The 20,177-nt window shown below is 43.0% G+C and overlaps 1 protein-coding gene across 16 annotated transcripts in view; it reads right to left on the reverse strand.

Annotated features, from left to right (window-relative positions):
• raraa (retinoic acid receptor, alpha a) overlaps positions 1–20,177 on the reverse strand; it is a 735,685-nt gene that overhangs the window by 261,057 nt on the left and 454,451 nt on the right. The window contains exon 1 of one of the 16 annotated variants that reach the window (XM_063037133.1): positions 533–934. The exons of 14 other annotated variants lie outside the window; for them this stretch is intronic. The gene's annotated coding sequence lies outside the window, so the exon portion shown is untranslated. Of the gene's footprint in view, positions 1–532; positions 935–20,177 lie in introns of those variants that run through there. One more of the 16 variants, XM_063037143.1, reaches the window with a different exon arrangement.

Consider the following 20,177-nt stretch of genomic DNA (forward strand, 5'->3'; position numbering starts at 1 on the left):
TACTGCCAATTTTACAGCTGGTGAACTGATAAAATGGCTGAAAATAATCGAGGAAAAAGTGAAGTAGAAAAAAAACCACACCTTCAACCACATAAAAATATAAATAATTCCTAAATATTTCACAACACATCCAAAACTTTAAAGAGTAAATTTGCACCGAAAACTGTCAACAGTGTGCTTAGGAATGCAATCAGAAGATTGCTTAAACACACATTCCCTCTTAGACCTGTCATTATCTCAAATATAACTCTCTCAAGATAATAGCCCTCATGCACAAACAGAACATATTTATAAACTTTAAATTCTACCTTCCACATGCAGCAACATAATTAATTCAGGAAGGGGTGGAATAAGATGCCAAAAACACACAAGCAGCGCATCAAGATCAACGTGTATATTGCCTGTCAGTTTCCTTTCCTTTTCTCTAGTTGCACCACATTTCATGAGGCACCAGTGTTCTCCATTACCGCACTCTCGTGAGAACTTTCTGTGTTCAAGTTTAGGATTGAATAACACAGCAGTATTTACTCACTTGGCTTGTATTTATCCAGAACAATAATGCTGAAAGGTCAATCCAAATTCTGTCCACTGCGGCACTGAACTGGTTGATATCAAATGAGCTTAAATTCCAGTGACTGCAGACAAAAGAGTTCAGGCAGGACCAGAATAAGTTGCTCTTTAAAGCAAGCTCATTTATACGCTCACAGGAATTCCCCACCCCTTTCAAGCAAGAAATGGAAATAGGGTGACTCACCACACTCATTACACAGTCATCATGCTTACTGTCCATGTGATAATTGAGATGCGTTGTCAGCCTTAACGTCAACACCCACGATTTACATACAAAAAGCAGTTCCACTGCACAGTCAGTTAACACTTAGTGTACCAACTATTCAATATGGCTTTTAAAATCCAGTCAACTTTTTAAAAAATCAAAACTTTAGAAAAGATGTTCTTGTAAATTTTTCATGAGAACTAAATGGCAGAATTAAAACATGCTCTCCAATAAGATGGTGGCACATTCGGCTTCTACGGGGCCAACCAAAGGTGTTATTGTCTTTTTTTTAAACTTTTTTTTATGATTGCAAGACCTGCTGGACATTAAGAACTGAAATACTGCAGCTCTACCCCATCAGCAAGTTGCTTGATGGTAGAGAAACTGAAGGAGCTGGACCTGGTGCAGACCGTGATGCTGCCTACAACAGAGAGGAGTCGGTGAGCGAAGGTGACGTGCAGTCTAACAGCAAGTGGTCATCTTAGATGTTTTTCTTGTCATTCTAAGACACTGTTGGATATTGGTAATGTAGAATGCTGCAAGTCTGATTCACCGCTTTATTGGCGTATGGTGGGGGTGGACAGCGGGAGAGCTGTGTGGCCTCGGTCGTAGCGAGGACTAGGCCTCAAACTGCAGTGTTGCCTGTTTTGCAGCCGCCCAGGAGACAGGCGTCAGAAACAGTGCGCACCACCAGAGTGCCAGAGGCGGTGTGGCGCAATGCCAAACTGCAGTTGCTGCTGCCCTCCAGTGTTCACTTAGCAGAAGACAAGATGTATTGTGTTCAACTACAGACTGCTGCAACATTTATGGACTCAGGGACTTGAACTATATTTTTTGGTGTGACTATGTTTACTGCTGTCTTATATGTGATATATGTGCCTTGTACGGTGTATGATTGTTGGTACTGTGTTTTGCAACTTGGCCCCAGAGTAACACGATTTCATTTGGTTGTATTCATGTATGGTTGAATGACAATAAAATTTGAACTTAAATTTGAATATTTTCCAAATTCAAGGGCTACAGACTTGGTGAGGACTACCCAAATAACAGTGTGCACATTTGCTGCCAAAGCCAAAAATTAGGGTAATCTTGCAGAGCAAAAATAACTCACTTTCCAATCTTCATTACCCTCATTTCCATAAACTGCAAGAAACTACTTCATTATTGATTTATGATTATCTGTCATTAAGGACCCCCGGCATCCAGGATATGACTTCTTCTCATTACTCCCATCAGTGAGGTAGTACAGTTTCCTCTCTTCTGCCATCAAATTTCTTAACGGTCAGTGAACACTATCTTGCTATTTTGCCACTTACTTGGTTCATTGACAGCTGTCCTCAATCCATTCTGGGACCCAATCTCTGGAATCCCTTCTCTGGACTCCTGCTTCACCTCTCTTAACATTTTCTAGTCTTTATTAAACATGGTTTTCTCTTTTTTGTCCATGCTAACATCCTCTTTAGTTTAAGGTTCATTGTTACAGGAGTGAAACACTTTTTAAGGACTCTTATCCATCCTACAATTGCCCCTACACCGACATTGGTGTTGTGGTAATATAAGAAATTAAAAACTTACTTTTGATTTATTGGTGAAAAATTCTACTTGAAGGCACAGCTTTCATAGGACAATATTACATGAAAATTATGGAGAGAGAGATGAAGGTTAGGGAGGAGGAGGGGGGAGGAGGAGAGGGAGGGCGAGGGGAGGAAGGGGAGAAGGTGCAGCGTAGGTTCACAAGGTTAATTCCCGGGATGGCAGGACTGTCATATGTTGAAAGAAGGAGCGACTGGGCTTGTATACACTGGAAATTAGAAGGATGAAAGGGGATCTGATTGAAACATATAAGATTATTAAGGGATTGGACACACTGGAGGCAGGAAGCATGTTCCCGCTGATGGGTGAGTCCAGAACCAGAGGCCACAGCTTAAGAATAAGGGGTAGCCCATTTAGAACGGAGTTGAGGAAAAACTTTTTCACCCAGACAGTGGTGGATATGTGGAATGCTCTGCCCCAGAAGGCAGTGGAGGCCAAGTCTCTGGATGCTTTCAAAAAAAGAGATGGATAGAGCTCTTAAAGATAGCAGAATCAAAGGTTATGGGCATAAGGCAGGAACTGGATACTGATTGTGGATGATCAGCCATAATCACAGTGAATGGCGGTGCTGGCTCGAAGGGCCGAATGGCCTACTCCTGCACCTATTGTCTATTGAGAGGGGGAGGAGGAGGAAGGAGGAAAAGAAGGGAGTAGGAGGAAGAGAGGGGGAAGGGGGTGAGGAGGAGAAGAGAGGGGAGGAGAGGGAGAGGGGAGGGGGAGGAGAGGGAGAGGGGAGGAGGAGGAGAGGGAGAGGGGAGGAGGAGGAGAGGGAGAGGGGAGGAGGAGGGGAGGGAGAGGGGAGGAGGAGGAGAGGGAGGGGGAGGAGAGGGAGAGGGGAGGAGGAAAGGGAGAGGGGGAGGAGGAGAGGGAGAGGGGGAGGAGGAGAGGGAGAGGGGGAGGAGGAGAGGGAGAGGGGAGGGGGAGGAGGAGGAGAGGGGAGGGGGAGGAGGAGAGGGGAGGGGGAGGAGGAGAGGGGAGGGGGAGGAGGAGAGGGGAGGGGGAGGAGGAGAGGGAGAGGGAGAGGGGGAGGAGGAGGGGGAGGAGAGGGAGAGGGGAGGGGGAGGAGAGGGAGAGGGGAGGGGGAGGAGAGGGAGAGGGGAGGAGGAGGAGGAGAGGGAGAGGGGGAGGAGGAGGAGAGGGAGAGGGGAGGAGGAGGAGAGGGAGAGGGGGAGGAGAGGGGGAGGAGGAGAGGAGGAGGAGGAGAGGGAGAGGGGAGGAGGAGGAGAGGGAGAGGGGAGGAGGAGGAGAGGGGAGGAGGAGGAGGAGGAGAGGGAGGAGGAGGAGAGGGAGAGGGGAGGAGGAGGAGAGGGAGAGGGGAGGAGGAGGAGAGGGAGAGGGGAGGAGGAGGAGAGGGAGAGGGGAGGAGGAGGAGAGGGATGGAGAGGAGGGGAGAGGGTGTAGAGGGGAGCGGGTGAGGGGTGAGAGCAAGTCAAGGGTAGAAGGGGGGACATGTCTCATTTAACTTACAGGGCTCTGAGTTTTTTAGAACATGATAAATCAATTTAGGTACAAGGTATTTTCTAAAGTTGCTTATTTTGGAAAATTCGTATTTTTAATGCCACAAGCTTCAACTCAAACAATCGTTATGAAGCAACAATTTCCTTTTGAATAAACACTAAATGTAAGAATTTGCACAAGAACCTTGTAGATCACTTCCTGTTGATTGATGTAATGTAAGCGATTTTTTTTTTTGCAGCGATGCCATCTCCTTCCCATGTTGTGGAGGATAAGTAATGAAGTAGGCTGATTGAGTCTATGTATTTGTTGTAACTTGTTTAGCAACAAATGTCTATTGTGACCTGCAATATATCTTCAGAGTGTGGGTCAGCTCGTAGCACTTTCAGTGTTGATTCAAAGTTTTAGATTCATGCAAAAACCTGCAGATGCTGGAAATAAAAAGTAATAGAAAATGCTGGAAATTCTTGGGTCACTGAAACCTAAACTCTGCTACTCTTACTCAGATGTGGCCTGATTTACCATGTCTTCCCACAATTTTTTATTTTTAATTTAGCTTTAGAGTTCAAATCCCTATCTGGAAATTTGAGCTCAAAAGTCCAGCCTGATTCCGCTTTCAGGAGAAGCTTCAAAGGAAGGTCCAACTTGGATAATATCACATTGCTGTTTGATTGAGTTTCTCAGGATGTTGCTGGGACTTAAGGACACGAGGTTCTGGGAAAGGTTGAATAGGTTAAGACTTTATTCCTTGAAATGTAGAAGAATGAGTGGAGATTTGATAGAGGGTTACAGAATTATGGGGGATATAGATAGGGTAAATGCAAGCAGTTTTTTTTCACTGAGGTTGGGTGAGACCAGAACTAGAGGTCATAGGCTAGGGGTGAAAGGTGATATATTTAAGGGGTACCTCCTCACTCAGAGGGTGGCATGGGTGTGGAATGAACTGTCAGTAGGAGTGGTCAGAATCAGAATGCAGATTTGATTTCAACGCTCAAGAGAAATTTGGATAAGTACATTGATGAGTGGAGTATGGAGGGCAATGGTCCATGTGAATGTCCATGGGACTAGGCGGGATAACATTTTGGCAAGGACTGGATGAGCTGAAAGGCCTGTTTATATGCTGCCATGCTCTATTGCTGTATTAATTGTACTAGTTGCTGTATTCAACGAAGATACATTACTGACTACAAAATGGATTGAGTTGACCTAAAAGGGATGGGAATCATGCTATTCATTAGCAAACTCTGGACTCCTGAGGATCAACATCTCCCTCTGCAACTGGATGCTTGACTTTCTGACCAAGACTGCAGTCAGCAAGGACCGGCAGCAACACCTCCACCATGATTATTCTAAACACTGGCAGTCCACCATATTGTGTCATCAATCCCCTACTCTACTCCCCATACACTCAGGGATTGTGTGGTCAAATTCTCTTCTAACTCTATCTACAAATTTGCAAATAAATCAATCGTAGTGGGCCATATCTCAAATAAAAAATCGGAGTACAGGAAGGAGATAGAGAGGGCTTTGTGATTAGGCTTCATGATAACAACTTCTCCCGCCAAAGTCAACAAAATAGAACAGCTGGTCATTGACTTCAGAAAGAGGGCTGACACACATCCTCCTGTCACATCAGTGGTGTTGAGGCTGAGAGTGTGAGAGAGCTTCAAGTTCCTTGGTGTGAACATCACCCATAGTCAGGCCTGGTCTAACCACACTGATGTTATGGCCAAGAAAGCTCAGCAACACTTCTACTTCCTCAAGAGGCTAAAGAAATTTGACATGTCCCTATCGACTCAGACCAATTTTTATCAATGTCTGGATACATAACAGCTTGGACTGGCAACTGCTCTGTACAAGACTGCATGAAACTGCAGAGAGTTATGGACACAGCTCAGAACATTACAGGAACCAGCCTCCCCTCTATGGACTCGGTCTATACTTTTTTGCTGCCTCATTAAAGCAGCCAGCATCATCAAAAACCTCACCCACCCCAGATATTTTCTCTTCTCCCCTTTCTCATTGGCAGGAGATACCAACAGGCTCAAGGACAGCTTATATCCCAATTATCAAAACCTCTTGTACAATAAGATGGACTCTTAGACTCACAATCTACTTCATTATGATCTTGCACTTTATGATCTACCTCACTGTCGTTTTTTTAGTAGCTTTTACACTTTATTCTGCATCGTTATAGTTTTACCTTATTCTAGCTCAAAGCACTGTGTAATGGCTTGATCTGTATAAAAAGTATGCAAGACAAGCTTTTCGCTGTATCTTCATATGTAGAAACATAGAAAGCCTGCAGCACAATAAAGGCCCTTTGGCCCACAAAGCTGTGTCAAATATGTCCTTACCTTAGAAATTACTTAGGGTTACCCATAGCCATCTATTTTTCTAAGCCCTTTGTATCTATCCAGGAGTCTCTTAAAAGACCCTATCGTATCCACCTCCACCACCGTTGCCGGCAGCCCATTCCACGCAATCACCACTCTCTGCGTAAAAAACTTATCGCTGACATCTCCTCTGTACCTACTTCCAAGCACCTTAAAACTGTGCCCTCTCATGCTAGCCACTTCAGCCCCAGGAAAAAGCCTCTGACTATCCACACAATCAATGCCCCTCATCATCTTGTACACCTCTATCAGGTCACCTCTCATCTTCCATCGCTCCAAGGAGAAAAGGCTGAGTTCACTCAACCTATTCTCATAAGGCATGCTTCCCAAACCAGGCAACATCCTTGTAAATCTCCTCTGCACCTTTTCTATGGTTTCCAGAGCCTTCCTGTAGTGAGGCGACCAGAACTGAGCACAGTACTCCAAGTGAGGTCTGACCAGGGTCCTATGTAGTTACAACATTACCTCTCGGCTACTAAACTCGATCCCACGACTGACGAAGACCAATGCACCGTATGCCTTTTTAACCACAGAGTCAACCTGCATAGCAGCTTTGAGTGCCCTATGAACTCGGACCCCAAGATCCCTCTGATCCTACACACTGCCAAGAGTCTTACCATTAATACTATATTCTGCCATCATGTTTGACCTACCAAAGTGAACCACCTCACACTTATCTGGGTTGAACTCCATCTACCACTTCTCAGCCCAGTTTTGCATCCTATCAATGTCTCACTGTAACCTCTGACAGCTCTCCACACGTGACAATACCCTTCATACATGTGACAATAATAAACCAATACCAATGTAAAGGCAGAGCTTTCTTTTAATAGTTAGAGATAGGATAGTTTAGGGGAATGGGCAAAGAAGAGGCGAATAAAATACAATGTTGGAAAGTGTATGGTCATGCACTTTGGTGGAAGAAGTAAACGGGCAGGCTATTATTAAAGCAGGATCTCCCAGTGGCCACACATTTTAATTCCATGTCCCATTCTGGTATGTCTATCCACGGCCTCCTCTACTGTAAAGATTAAGCCACACTCAGGTTGGAGGAACAACACCTTATATTCCGTCTGGGTAGCCTCCAACCTGATGGCATGAACACTGACTTCTCAAACTTCTGCTAATGCCCCACTTCCCCCTCGTACCCCATCTGTTATTTATTTATATACACATATTTTTTTCTCTCTCTCCTTTTTCTCCCTCTGTCCTTCTCACTATACCCCTTGCCCATCCTCTGGGTTTCCCCCCTCCCCCTTTTCTTTCTCCCTAGGCCTCCTGTCCCATGATCCTCTCATATCCCTTTTGCCAATCAACTGTCCAGCTCTTGGCTCCATCCCTCCCCCTCCTGTCATCTGCTATCATTTCGGATCTCCTCCTCCCCCTCTCAAATCTCTTACTAGCTCTTCTTTCAGTTAGTCCTGACGAAGGGTCTCGGCCCGAAACGTCAACTGTACCTCTTCCTAGAGATGCTGCCTGGCCTGCTGCGTTCACCAGCAACTTTTATGTGTGTTGCTATTATTTAGATGGGGAGAGAATTCAAAACACAGAGATGCAAAGGGACTAAGGAGTCCTTGTGCAGGATACCCTAAGGATTAACCTCCAGGTTGAGTCGGTGGTGAAGAAGGTGAATGCAATGTTGGCATTCATTTCTAGAGGTACAGAAAACAAGAGCAGGGATGTGATGTTGAGGCTCTATAAGGCACTCGTGAGACCACACTTGGAGTATTGTGTACAGTTTTGGGCTCCTTATTTTAGAAAGGATATACCGACATTGGAGAGGGTTCAGAGAAGATTCACATGAATGATTCCAGGAATGAAAGGGTTACCATATGAGGAACGTCTGACAGCTCTTGGGCTGTATTCCTTGGAGCTCAAGGAAATGTCAAAAAGCCTGAACAGATTCGATATGGCAAAGTTATTTCCCATGGTAGGGGAGTCGAGGACAAGAGGGCACGACTTCAGGATTGAAGGACGTCCATTTAGAACAGAGATGCAGAGAAATTACTTTAGTCAGAGGGTGGTAAATCTGTGGAATTTGTTGCCATGAGCGGCTTTGGAGGCCAAGGTCATTGGGTGCATTTAAGGCAGAGATAGATCGGTTTTTGATTAGCCAGGGCATCAAAGGGTACGGGGAGAATGCAGGGGAGCGGGGATGACTGGAAGAATTGGATCAGCCCATGATTGAATGGCACAGCAGACTCGATGGGCTGAATGGCCTACTTTTGCTCCTGTATCTTATGGTCTTATGGATAAGAATCCTGAATGAAATGCAGCTGCAGTAAGCACAAAACATATTGAGGAAAGTTGAAATCAAGTTTTGGCTAAAATGACACTTTAGGCAGTTTTTAAAAGAACATTCTCATTCATCAGAATGAGAATTATGAAATTCACTTGGAGTGAACTTTCTCAACAATATAAATTACACCATTCTGTTTCTGTTGTCCAAAACAGCAGTTGTATGGGAATGCACTACTGCCTTCAACACAGCTTCATGGGCGAGATCATTATACAAAGGAAAACAACATTACAGTTAGAGGTGATCACGACACATCAGATGTGTCAATCCACATTTAATCTTAAACAAGTATCCAATATTACAGATATATCAAAAATTGTTAATTTCCAGTGTACAATTACAAAAGAAAAATTTTACTTAAGCCACATACATGATCATTTGTATTTATTACCTTTAGCTCCACTCATCAACAAATTTTGGGCAAATGCCATTTTAGCCAAAACTTAATTTATTGGACATAATAGAAGAACAAATTTAAACAGCAATGATAAATTAACAAATAAGTGTTCAGGTGCTAAGTAAAAGAGATATCCATTTATAACAAACAAATGGAAATCTGCATATGTTGGAAATCCAAGCAACACACACAAAATGCTGGAAGAACTCAGCAAGTCAGGCAGCATCTATGGAAAAGTGTATAGTCCTGCCGAAGGGTCTCAGCCCGAAACATCAACTGTACTCTTTTCCATAGATGCTGCCTGGCCTGCTGAGTTCCTCCATCATTTTGTGTTTGGATTTATAAACCAATTTTCAGCACATCTTCAAGTGCTTTATAGTCAAGTTAACAATTTGTAAGAATTGTCACGACACAAAGTTAACAGCAATGTTTGCAACAGGACTTGCAAAATCTTCCATACTTCGCAAAACAGAAATTGGGTGCATGCATTCCTTTGATCACTGTGGACTATAGACTATCTGGACCAAGAAAGAATAGTGACCTGCTCGACTGACCTTTACTATTGCTGCTCTGACTGGTCATCAAGAAATGGCAAACAGATTTATCACCATCATACTGTTGATCTTCTGGGTTCATGAATATTTCACTAGCGCCTAGACAGTTCTGCATTTTTATTATATAAAATCTTCTCCTCATCTCCCCTGAAAGGGCTGAGAACACTGGCAAGCCTCTGGCCCCTTGCCCCAAAGTAGATTTTTCACATGTCACCCTGGCCAGTGAAGGTCAACAAGCCTTCAGGTGATGTCACCACCAAGGCCACTAATCCCTCACATGCATATTTTTCAGCACCAAGCTCTTGGTAACAATTATGAACAGGACCGTTGGTTGAGTTCACTTCACTCTCCAGCCAAGAAATACTGAGACACGTCACAGCTCCAGCATTGTTGCCTTAATGGAGTAATGCTCATACAAAACAGACTAAGAAACAAAGCTGGGACTTTCTGGTCTTTGGCTTAATACCAACAGCAGTTCATATTTAGTATCTTTGATGTAGTGTAATGATGAATGGTACATTTATTCACCAAAGGTGCAACTTTAACTCTACACAAAAGCAGGCAGCTAAAATATTTTTATTTATCACCCTCTTCATTCGACTGCCTTTCCAGAGATTATAATATTAATTTGTTTCTTTGAGCAGGCATGTGGCACAACCCTTGGCAAGAAGAGATCTGCTTTGAATATGCCTGTCATGCTTCAATGATGTCATTAGGCCCCCCGTTAACAATATTAACCTAATACTCCAGGCTACACAACGCAGCTAAAATCTGCTGTAACCTGAGTACCATCACCATTACCCCTCCCCCCGCCCCACCTTTGACCAAGAAGCTTTCACGATCGTACTGCTGAACCTTCACCTGACTGCTGGTGCTTCTTAAAGTAACCACATTATCCTCAAGCAACCCAAAATCCTGCCCTCAAAACATGGAATTCCCCACCAGGATGGAGCAGGAGATTATGTCCACACTGATCAATTTAGAGAATGGAGATATCGTGAGCCTCAGAGTTCACCCTATCCACCTCAACTTTAAGAGCATGAATCCAATTAATTAAAATCTGGCTTAATGCTTTCCTACCTCTGTTTACATTTATGCCTACTAATAGTTAACTGTTCCATAGACATGTTATTGATATTACAACACTGTTGAATTAAATCAGTCTAGGCTGAGGGTTCTTCTGAAGATTTGCAAAGAGACAATGGTAGTTTTTTTTAATCAATTAAATGCAGTATAAGTGTGACAGACAGTCACAGATCTTTGCTCAATATCACATGACATAAATCTGGGTTAAATTTACACTGGAAGAATTAAACTCTTCACCAGATTCTTTTTCTCCCCCAAATTAGTAAAAATAGGCCTTTTGTTCTCTGATTTTACGCAAGATTTTGGCCGAACATTGAGACTAGCAGCCGAGTTTAATGATCCAGAGTGGAAGTGTCAGCTTTACTTTACTGATGTTACAAACAGTGGCTGCAACTCCATATGGTTTCCATGATTAATTGAGACTTGGGAAGTGTGTTACTGCCTGCCATTCCGAGCCACTTTAGCATGTGGTAACCTGTAATTGGGAGCTGGCGAGTAGGTAGCTGCTCTGTCCGACCTTCGCTCATTTGTTTCACAGGGGCGCTGTCATTTATGTCTGGGAGCATGATGAAGTACAACATGGTAATTACCCCCAAAACAATAGGGTCAGAAGTGCTTGGAGAAGCAGGGAGCTGTGACAGAGTGAAAAATGTCAGGTATCTGTTACTGTCAGCCTCCAAAAAGACGCTATTCATCACCGCTATTAGGCATCAAACAGGAACTAGTGATGTGTAAATTTAATTAGATAGACAAAAGTCACAGGAAGCCAGGGAAAGGTACTCGCAACAAAGCAAATGCCGGTAACATGGGATTGGAGGGAGCAGATACATTTCTTTACAATTCAAAAGAGGCCAACAGTTTTATAGGCTCCTCCATATTGGCTCCCTGAATTTTGCGTTGAATGGAACAGCTTGCTATTGCCTCTTTAAATGTTCAGTTATCAACATTCATTGACATCTGGCTGTTTTTCAGCTGTGATTAGAAATCACCCTCCGTGAGAATGGCTCTGCAGTTTAAAATCTCACATGCCATTTGAAATGCTGTACTTTTATCCATTTTCATTAAGAAAACTAAATTACATGAGTTTTCCTGGTTAAGTTCAATAGTCTTACAATTTTGATGGTTGACATCAACTAATGGAGGTGCAGCCAGTGATATATCCCACTACAATGAATCTAAGAACTTTAATAAAAGAAAAACAGTATTACACTGAAATTGCTGGCTTATTTTCCTCCAGATTAATTGCACATATCTCTTCAATTTATATTTATAAAGCACTCTTAACTTAAGAAAACACCTCAAGGTACTTCAGGAAAGAGCAATCAAACAAGCAGTGACACAACCAAAGGAGGTACAGTATTAGGATGAATGATGTAACTGTAAAGCTTGGCCAAAGAGAGTTTAAGGAAGATCTTAAGGGAGGAGAGGGAGGTGGGCAGCTGTCGAGATTCATGTGTGGAACAGCACAACTTCTGATCCAGACGAACTGACGAAGCAACCATCAATGGGAAGGAAAAGTGAATGGGAACAAATAAAATCTATAGTTGAAGGAATGCAGTATTCATGGAAGACTGTTGCTTTGAGATAGACTGCAAAAGAGTAGAATAGAGGACTGGAAGAATTTAAATACAAAGATGAGAATTTTAAGTTTGAGGCACTGGTGAGATTAGTGAGTACACTGTTAATGAGTTAAAGGGTCGTTGCTTGGGCAAGAGTACTGGAGCAGAATTTCCTTACAGTTGCACAGGTGGATGATTTTGGTTTTAACAGAAAGTTGTATTGTGTCTGCCCTCAGTGGTACAACTTTAGCTCAAACATGCTTTCATTCAAAGCAATAGGAATATTGTGTAAAGACTATGGCAGATTTTTCACTGCAATCCTCAAACCTTTTCATATTCTCAACATATTCTTCAACTATAGCAGTAGAAGAATCACAGCTTTATGTATAAACTAGTAAGTTGGTGCAGCAGAAGGAAAAAATATGTGTAACACCCTGGTAAAGATGTTACAGCTAATGTTGTAGGGTATTTCATGTAATCGTTTTCTGTGGAAGCAGTGTGTTCTGCTGGTAGTGTTTGAGTTACCGTTAAAGATAAGGGATGCTTAGGAATGTTGTGTCATCTAATCAGGAAGGTGGAACTGGGAGAAGGTTCAAGAGAACACTGGGGGAGAGGTTTTGTGACACACCAAGATGGGTCGAGGTCTTTATCGGTGAGAGATGGAGAGAGAAGAAGCTTGAGAGTACCGGCTAGAGGATTAGATCCGGCGGGAATGCGTGATTCAGAGGAGCCCAAGAGGGGGAATTCTACTGGGGATCAGTGAATAGGAGTTGGTACCATGAGTACATCGGACACAACGTCTTTTGGAAGATTTGAGCTCCAACCTGCGTACATATGACTGTTTAATTATGATGAGCCCTTTTGGTTTTTTCTTTATTAACTGTTTGGTTAAGTTAACATTCATAAATATGCTTTTTTTTTACAATTGCCTTCAGTGTACAATTTGTCATTTCTTGCTGACAGGCAATTGCATGGGGGCAGTAAATTACATAGTATTCACACATATTGGAGTTTGGGTGAGCAAGACATCCCAACCTCATGGGTTTGGAAGGACCAAAGTCATATCAACCCTAGATGTATGGAGTTTGAGAAAGGTGGTTTTCTCACCATTGAATCCGATGGCTGTTAGCAAGGGGTTAATGAGCTGCATCTCTAAAGATGCCCAGTAAAAAGGGGTTTCATATGCTTTTATAATAAACACAAGATATTCTGCAGGTGTTGGAAATGCAAAGCAACATACACAATATGCTGGAGAAACTCAGCAGGTCAGGCAACATCTATGGAAATTAATGTATTTAGAAGAACAGAGCAAACCTACTATGTGATACTGACTACTAAGATATCAACATTCTACTCCAGTCACATGATAAACAAGCCAACATGGTGAAACTAATTCATAGGAATATAAAACATTTGCAGCAGAGGAGGCCATTAGGTCCATAGTGGTCCAAAAGAGCCACAGCTTAATCCCACAGTCCAGCATTTGGTACATAACCCTGCAGATTATTGTTCTTCATGGACATATCCAAGTATATTTGAAAGGCCGCACCACGAGCACCGGACACTCCCACTTCCTCCAAACTAAAGGTGTAGCCATGGGCACCCGTATGGGTCCCAACTATGCCTGCCTTTTTGTTGGCTTTGTGGAACAGTCCTTGTCCAAGCCTATACTGGTATCCGTCCCCCACTTTTCCTTCGCTACATCAACGACTGCATTGGCGCTGCTTCCTGCATGCATGCTGAGCTCGTTGACTTCATTAACTTTGCCTCCAACTTTCACCCTGCCCCCAAATTTACCTGGTCCATTTCCAACACCTCCCTCCCCTTTCTAGATCTTTCTGTCTCTATCTCTGGAGACAGCTTATCTACTGATGTCTACTATAAGCCTACGGACTCTCACAGCTACCTGGACTATTCCTCTTCCCATCCTGTCTCTTGCAAAACTGCCAACTCCTTCTTGCAATTCCTCCATCTCCACCACATCTGCTCTCAGGATGAGGCTTTTCATTCCAAGACAAAGGAGGTGTCTTCCTTTTAAGAAAGGGGCTTCCCTTCCTCTACCATCAACTCTGCTCTCAAACGCATCTCTCCCATTTCATGCACATCTGCTCGCACCCCATCCTCCTGCCACCCCACTAGGGATAGGGTTCCCCTTGTCCTCACCTACCACCCCACCAGCCTCCAGGTCCAATATATAATTCTCTGCAACTTCCGCCACCTCCAACGGGATCCCACCACCAAGCACATCTTTCCCTCCCCCCCCCCCACCGCTGAAAGCAGGGATCGCTCCCTACGTGACTCCCTTGTCCATTCGTCCACCCCATCCCTTCCCACCGATCTCCCTCCTGGCACTTATCCTTGTAAGTGGAACAAGTGCTACACATGCCCTTACACTTCCTCCCTCACCACCATTCAGGGCCCCAGACAGTCCTTCCAGGTGAGGCGACACTTCACCTGTGAGTCGGCTGGGGTGATATACTGCATGCGATGCTCCCGATGTAGCGTTCTATATATTGGCGAGACCCGACACAGACTGGGAGACCGTTTCGCTGAACACCTACTCTCTGTCCGCCAGAGAAAGCAGGCCACACAGCAGGCCGAGTGGCCACACATTTTAATTCCACATCCCATTCCCATTCTGATATGTCTATCTACGGCCTCCTCTACTGTCAAGATGAAGCCACACTCAGGTTGGAGGAACAACACCTTACATTCCGTCTGGGTAGCCTCCAACCTGATGGCATGAACATTGACTTCTCTAACTTCCGTTAATGTCCCTCCTCCCGTTCTTACCCAATCCCTTATTTATTTATTTATCCCCCCCCCCCTTTCTCTCTCTCTTTTTTCCTCTCTCTGTCCCTCTCACAATAACTCCTTGCCTGCTCTCCATCTTCCTCTGGTGCTCCCCTCCCCCTTTCTTTCTCCCTAGGCCTCCCGTCTCATAATCCTCTCCCTTCTCCAGCCTTGTATCCCTTTTGCCAATCAACTTTCCAGCTCTTAGCTCCATCCTTCCCCTCCTGTCTTCTCCTATAATTTTGGATCTCCCCCTCCCACTTTCAAATCTCTTACTATCTCTTCTTTCAGTTAGTCCTGACAAAGGGTCTTGGCCCGAAACATCGACTGTGCTTCTTCCTATGGATGCTGTCTGGTTTGCTGCGTTCCACTGGCATTTTGTGTGTGTTGCTTGAATTTCCAGCATCTGCAGATTTCCTTGTATATTAGAAAGTATGTTCTTTAGAAGAATGAGGAAGGGGGGAATCTCATTGAAGCCTACTGAATATAGAAAGTTCTAGATAGAATGGACTTGGAGAGGATGTTTCCTATAGTCCAGGATGAGAGGGCAGAGCCTCAGAAGAGAAGGGTGTCCCCTTAGAACACAGATGAGGAGATATTTCTTTAGCCAGAGGGTGATGAATCTGCGGAATTCATATTGGCTGTGGGAGCCAAGTCATTGGCTATACTTAAAGCGGAATTCTTGATTAGTAAGGGCATCAAAGGTTACAGGGAGAAGGCAGGAGAATAGGGTTGAGGGAGATAATACATCTATGATGAAATGGCAGAGCAGATCCAATGGGTCGAATGGCCTAATTCTACTTCTATGTCTTATTATCTTACCTTTTAGATGATATAAGGGCCATTGCCTGTATCATCATGTCCTGCAATGATTTCCAATTTCAATCAGCTTCTGGGAGAAAATACTTTTCTCTCATCTCTCCTCGACCAATTACTCAAGATTTCCAACTCTGAAGAATCTTCTCTGACTAATTATCTATGCCCTTTCATTTTTGACTCATCTGCTGAGGGAAATAGATCCTTCCGATTTGCTCTAAACATCTCCGGATGTTAAATACCTCAATTAAATCTTCCCTCAATCTCTTCTATTGCAAAGAAACAACGCCAGCAATATTGCAAAGAAACAATGCTTCTTCACCACCATTTCCAGTTTTGGCAACATCTTCGCTAATCTGTAATATGATGACTAGAACAGCACATGGTACTCAAGACATGGCCTAACATCCTATTAGAAGTTCCCTGACCTTATAGTGCATGCCTCAACTAATAAAGGAAAGCATGCCAATACACATTATAACCCCTCCCCTTTTTATCAATGGGTCATATTATGATTACGGATATGCATACATATATGCCAAAATTACTCTTTTTCTTGTACATCTCTCAGTATATTCCTATATGTTTTGTATGCCATTGCTGAAACCTGACTAAACTCTCTGACACTTCTCCAGGTTAAGTCCCATTTACAACTTTTCTAGCCAATTAATATGCTCGTGATCCACAGCTCTCTTTTGTTGTCAACTGTGCCACCTATATTTTTGTACCTTGTACCATGTGCAAATTTTGTTAGTATACCTACAATAGTTAAATCATTAATTCATGCTAGATACACCAAGTACTAAACTCTGTTGAACCCTGCTTTTGACAGACTTTCAGTTGCAAAACCATGGTAACCATTACCCTTTCCTTAGAGCTGCTGAGCTACTTTTAAATCAAATTGCCACTCTTCCTTGGATTCCACAGCGATTTACTTTATTCAACTTGCAAAAACATTGTTGAAAGCCTTGCCGAAATCAATGTATACTCCACTGAATGGACTGCCCTTGTTATCTCTTCAAAATAAATATTCTATCAAGTTTGTCAGGCACACTTTTCTATTAAATCCATGTTGACTCTCCCCAGTTTATCCGCACCTTTCTAAAAGAAGGCTCAATCTGCATCCCAGAACGATTCCATAGTTTTTAAACTATGGCATCATGTTCGCAGTTTTTCAGCCAGCTACAGCCACAGACTGTTGAATATTGAAGGCCAGAACCTCAAGAATTTCTTCCCTTGCTCTTTCTAACAACTTGGAATATACATCATCTAGTCCTAATGATTCATCTACTTTCAAAGATACCATACCCCTAATATCTCTTCCTTTACTATGCTTATCCTATCCAATATTTTATATTCTTGTTCCTTAACTAAAACATCAGCTCTTTTGTGAAGACAGCCAGAAATTATTCATCAAAAAGTTTACCCCCATCCTTTGCCACCAGAAACAAAATAGACCTCTTATGGACCCAAAAAATTAATTAACCTCTTGTTCTTTCCATACTTATAAAGCTATTCTGCATTTTATTTTCTGATAACTTTCACATCCTCTCTTCACTTATCAAATTTCCCTTTTGATTTCATTCTAGGGGGCAGTGCATATGCTCCCGTCTACATCAATGGTATTGAGATTGAGAGGGTTGAGAGCTTCAAATGCCGAAATGTGAGCATCACAAGCAGCCTGTCTTGGTCCAACAATGTTGATATCATGGCCAAAAAAACTCACTAATGCCTCTACTTCCTCAGGAGACTAAAGCCAGACTCTTACCAGTTTTTAATCGATACACTACAGAAAGCATTCTGCCTGCGACTGCAGAGTTGTGGACACAGCTCAACACATCACAGGAACCAGCCTCCCTTCCATGGAGTCTGCCTATACTTCTCGCTACCTCAGTAAAGCACCCACCTCGGACAATCTCTCTTCTCTCATCTACCGTCAGACAGAAGATACAAATGCTTGAAATCATATACCACCACAGCTTCTATCCCACTGTTATCAGACTCTTGAATGGACCTCTTGTATGTTAAAATGAATTCTTGGCCTCAATCTACCGTGTAACAATCTAATTGTTTACCTGCACTGCACTTTTTTGGTAGCTTTTACTCTTTAATCTGAGTTGTTATTGTATTACCTTATCCTAGCTCAATGCACTGTCTGATCCATATGCAAGACAAGCCTTCACTGTACCTTGGTACGTGTGACTATCATAAGCTAATACCGATCTATATTCTTCTCACTTTTTTGAAAAATTAAACTCTGTGTCTATGTTTCCTTTTTTCTCTTTTACCAAAACTCTCCTCATCATCCTTGGAGCTACATACATGACAATTCCATTCTATCTTTGTGGGGAACATATTTAAACCCAATAGGGCACCACGGTAGCGTAGTGGTTAGTGTGTTGCTATTACAGCTCGAGGTATTGGAGTTCAGTTCCAACACCATCTTTAAGGAGATTGTACATTCTCCCAGTGAGTGCGTGGGTTTCCTCCAGGTGCTCCAGTTTCCAACCACAGTTCAAAGACATACCAGTTAGTAGGTTAATTGGGCATTGTAAATTGTCCTGTGATTAGGCTAGGGTTAAACAGGTGGGTTGCTGGGCAGTGCGGCTTGTTGGGCCAGGAGGGCCTGTTCCATGCTGAACCTCTAAATAAATAAACAAACAAATAAATAAACTGAATTTATCTCATTCCCAAAGGCACTCTCCTACTAGTGGATCCCAGTCCAGTTTTTCTAATTGGCATCCCAATCTGGTAAAAAAAATGCCCTATTGCTATTTAGAACCCTCACCTTTTGTTCAAGCTTTGTCATTTCCACCACTGTACTAAACCCAAACAAATTATGACCAACACTACAAAAATGTTTTTCTTATTGACACAAAATCCAGGATTATATTGCCCATCCTGTTGGTTTACCATGAATTGGCTAAAGGCTTCTCCAAATGCACTGGGGCATTTCTATGCCTTTTACACTGGTTGTTTCCCAGGCTGATTGAAATCACTCAGTATAAGCATGCTTTCATTTTGCACTTGTCAGAAATTTACCTACAAATTTGAACCTCTATCTCCTCTGCACTCTTTGGGGTCCACAGCACACAGCCAGCAGTTTTATTGCTTTTTTTTGTTCTTCAATGGGATCGGTAGAATTCTTCTGTAACATACCCTTTGCCATATAGAACCATACAAACCATTTGCGATCTGCCAAGTGAACAAAGCAACTCCCCCTCCCACCCCCTAAGTCATCCAATAAAAATCGATGTAACAGTAGTGGAGTTCATTTGCAATCTGCCTGTGCAATATGACCAAGGAGCATTCTTCCAGCAAATTGAGGGATCTGCATCTTCAGCAACATTTTCACACAAATTATATTTAATGCATGCGCCCTCTAGTGGATTTGCAGTGTGCCAGTTAATAATTTCAGTCAATCTTAATCTGGACTGGTGTCAACCAAAGTTACACCATTGCCCAACTCCTTTCACACCATACATACCTCATCTCCATAAGACCATAAGACACAGAGGCAGAATTAGACCATTGAGCCCATCGAGTTTACTCCACCATTCAATCAATACTGATTTTTTTCCAACCCTATTCTCTTGCGTTCGCCCAGTAACACTTAACTCTTTTATCACTCAAGAATCTATCAATTTCTGTCTTAAATGCACCTAGTGACTTGGCCTCCACAGTCCCCCATGGCAATGAATTCCACAAATTTACCACCCTCTGGCTGAAGAAATTTCTTCTCATCTCAGTTTTAAAGGGACATCCCTCGGATCCTACACTCTCCTCTGAATGGAAACATCCTCTCCATATCCACTCTATCCAGGCCTTCATCTGGTAGGTTTCAGTGAGAGCCCCCTTCAGCCTTCTGAAGTTTGTTGAGTACAGACCCAGAAACATCAAACTCTCCAAAAAAGCTTCCCACTTAAGTGGAGCTGATCTGTAGGACAAGTGGGAAACTGTTCAACTTACATTGTCTATACCAACATCACCCCAACTTAAATCAGTACACAAACAGTGCTCTATGTTTCATTGTGTTTCGATATACGTGTGATAAATGAATGTTTATTTATCACCTGTAAATGAATGTTTGCCTACATGCACCTTCAGTGGTCAAGTTCCAAGCCACTGTGACTCATTCTCTAAAACAAATGAAAGTGCTTACACCTAACATCTGCAAAAACAAGGCCATCACCAACATGCCTCCACTGCACGTTCCACTGCTCTGTGATTATAAAACTTAACAGTGAGATAACAGAAAAGTTAGTTCTGGAACTGTCTCTGTGCAAAGGCAGACATCTGCTAAACACCTTCAATGAGTCAGCATGCTATTTGGCACAATGCTCATAGTCCACCAGACAGCAATAATGTTTGTCCTTTTCTATGCTTCTGAGAAATGGACTACTTACAAGCTGGCACCTCAAAGCACTGGAGAAATACCACCAACATTGTCTGCA

The sequence above is a fragment of the Mobula hypostoma genome, chromosome X1 (genome assembly GCF_963921235.1).
Source record: "Mobula hypostoma chromosome X1, sMobHyp1.1, whole genome shotgun sequence".
In the NCBI taxonomy this organism is placed as follows: domain Eukaryota; kingdom Metazoa; phylum Chordata; class Chondrichthyes; order Myliobatiformes; family Myliobatidae; genus Mobula; species Mobula hypostoma.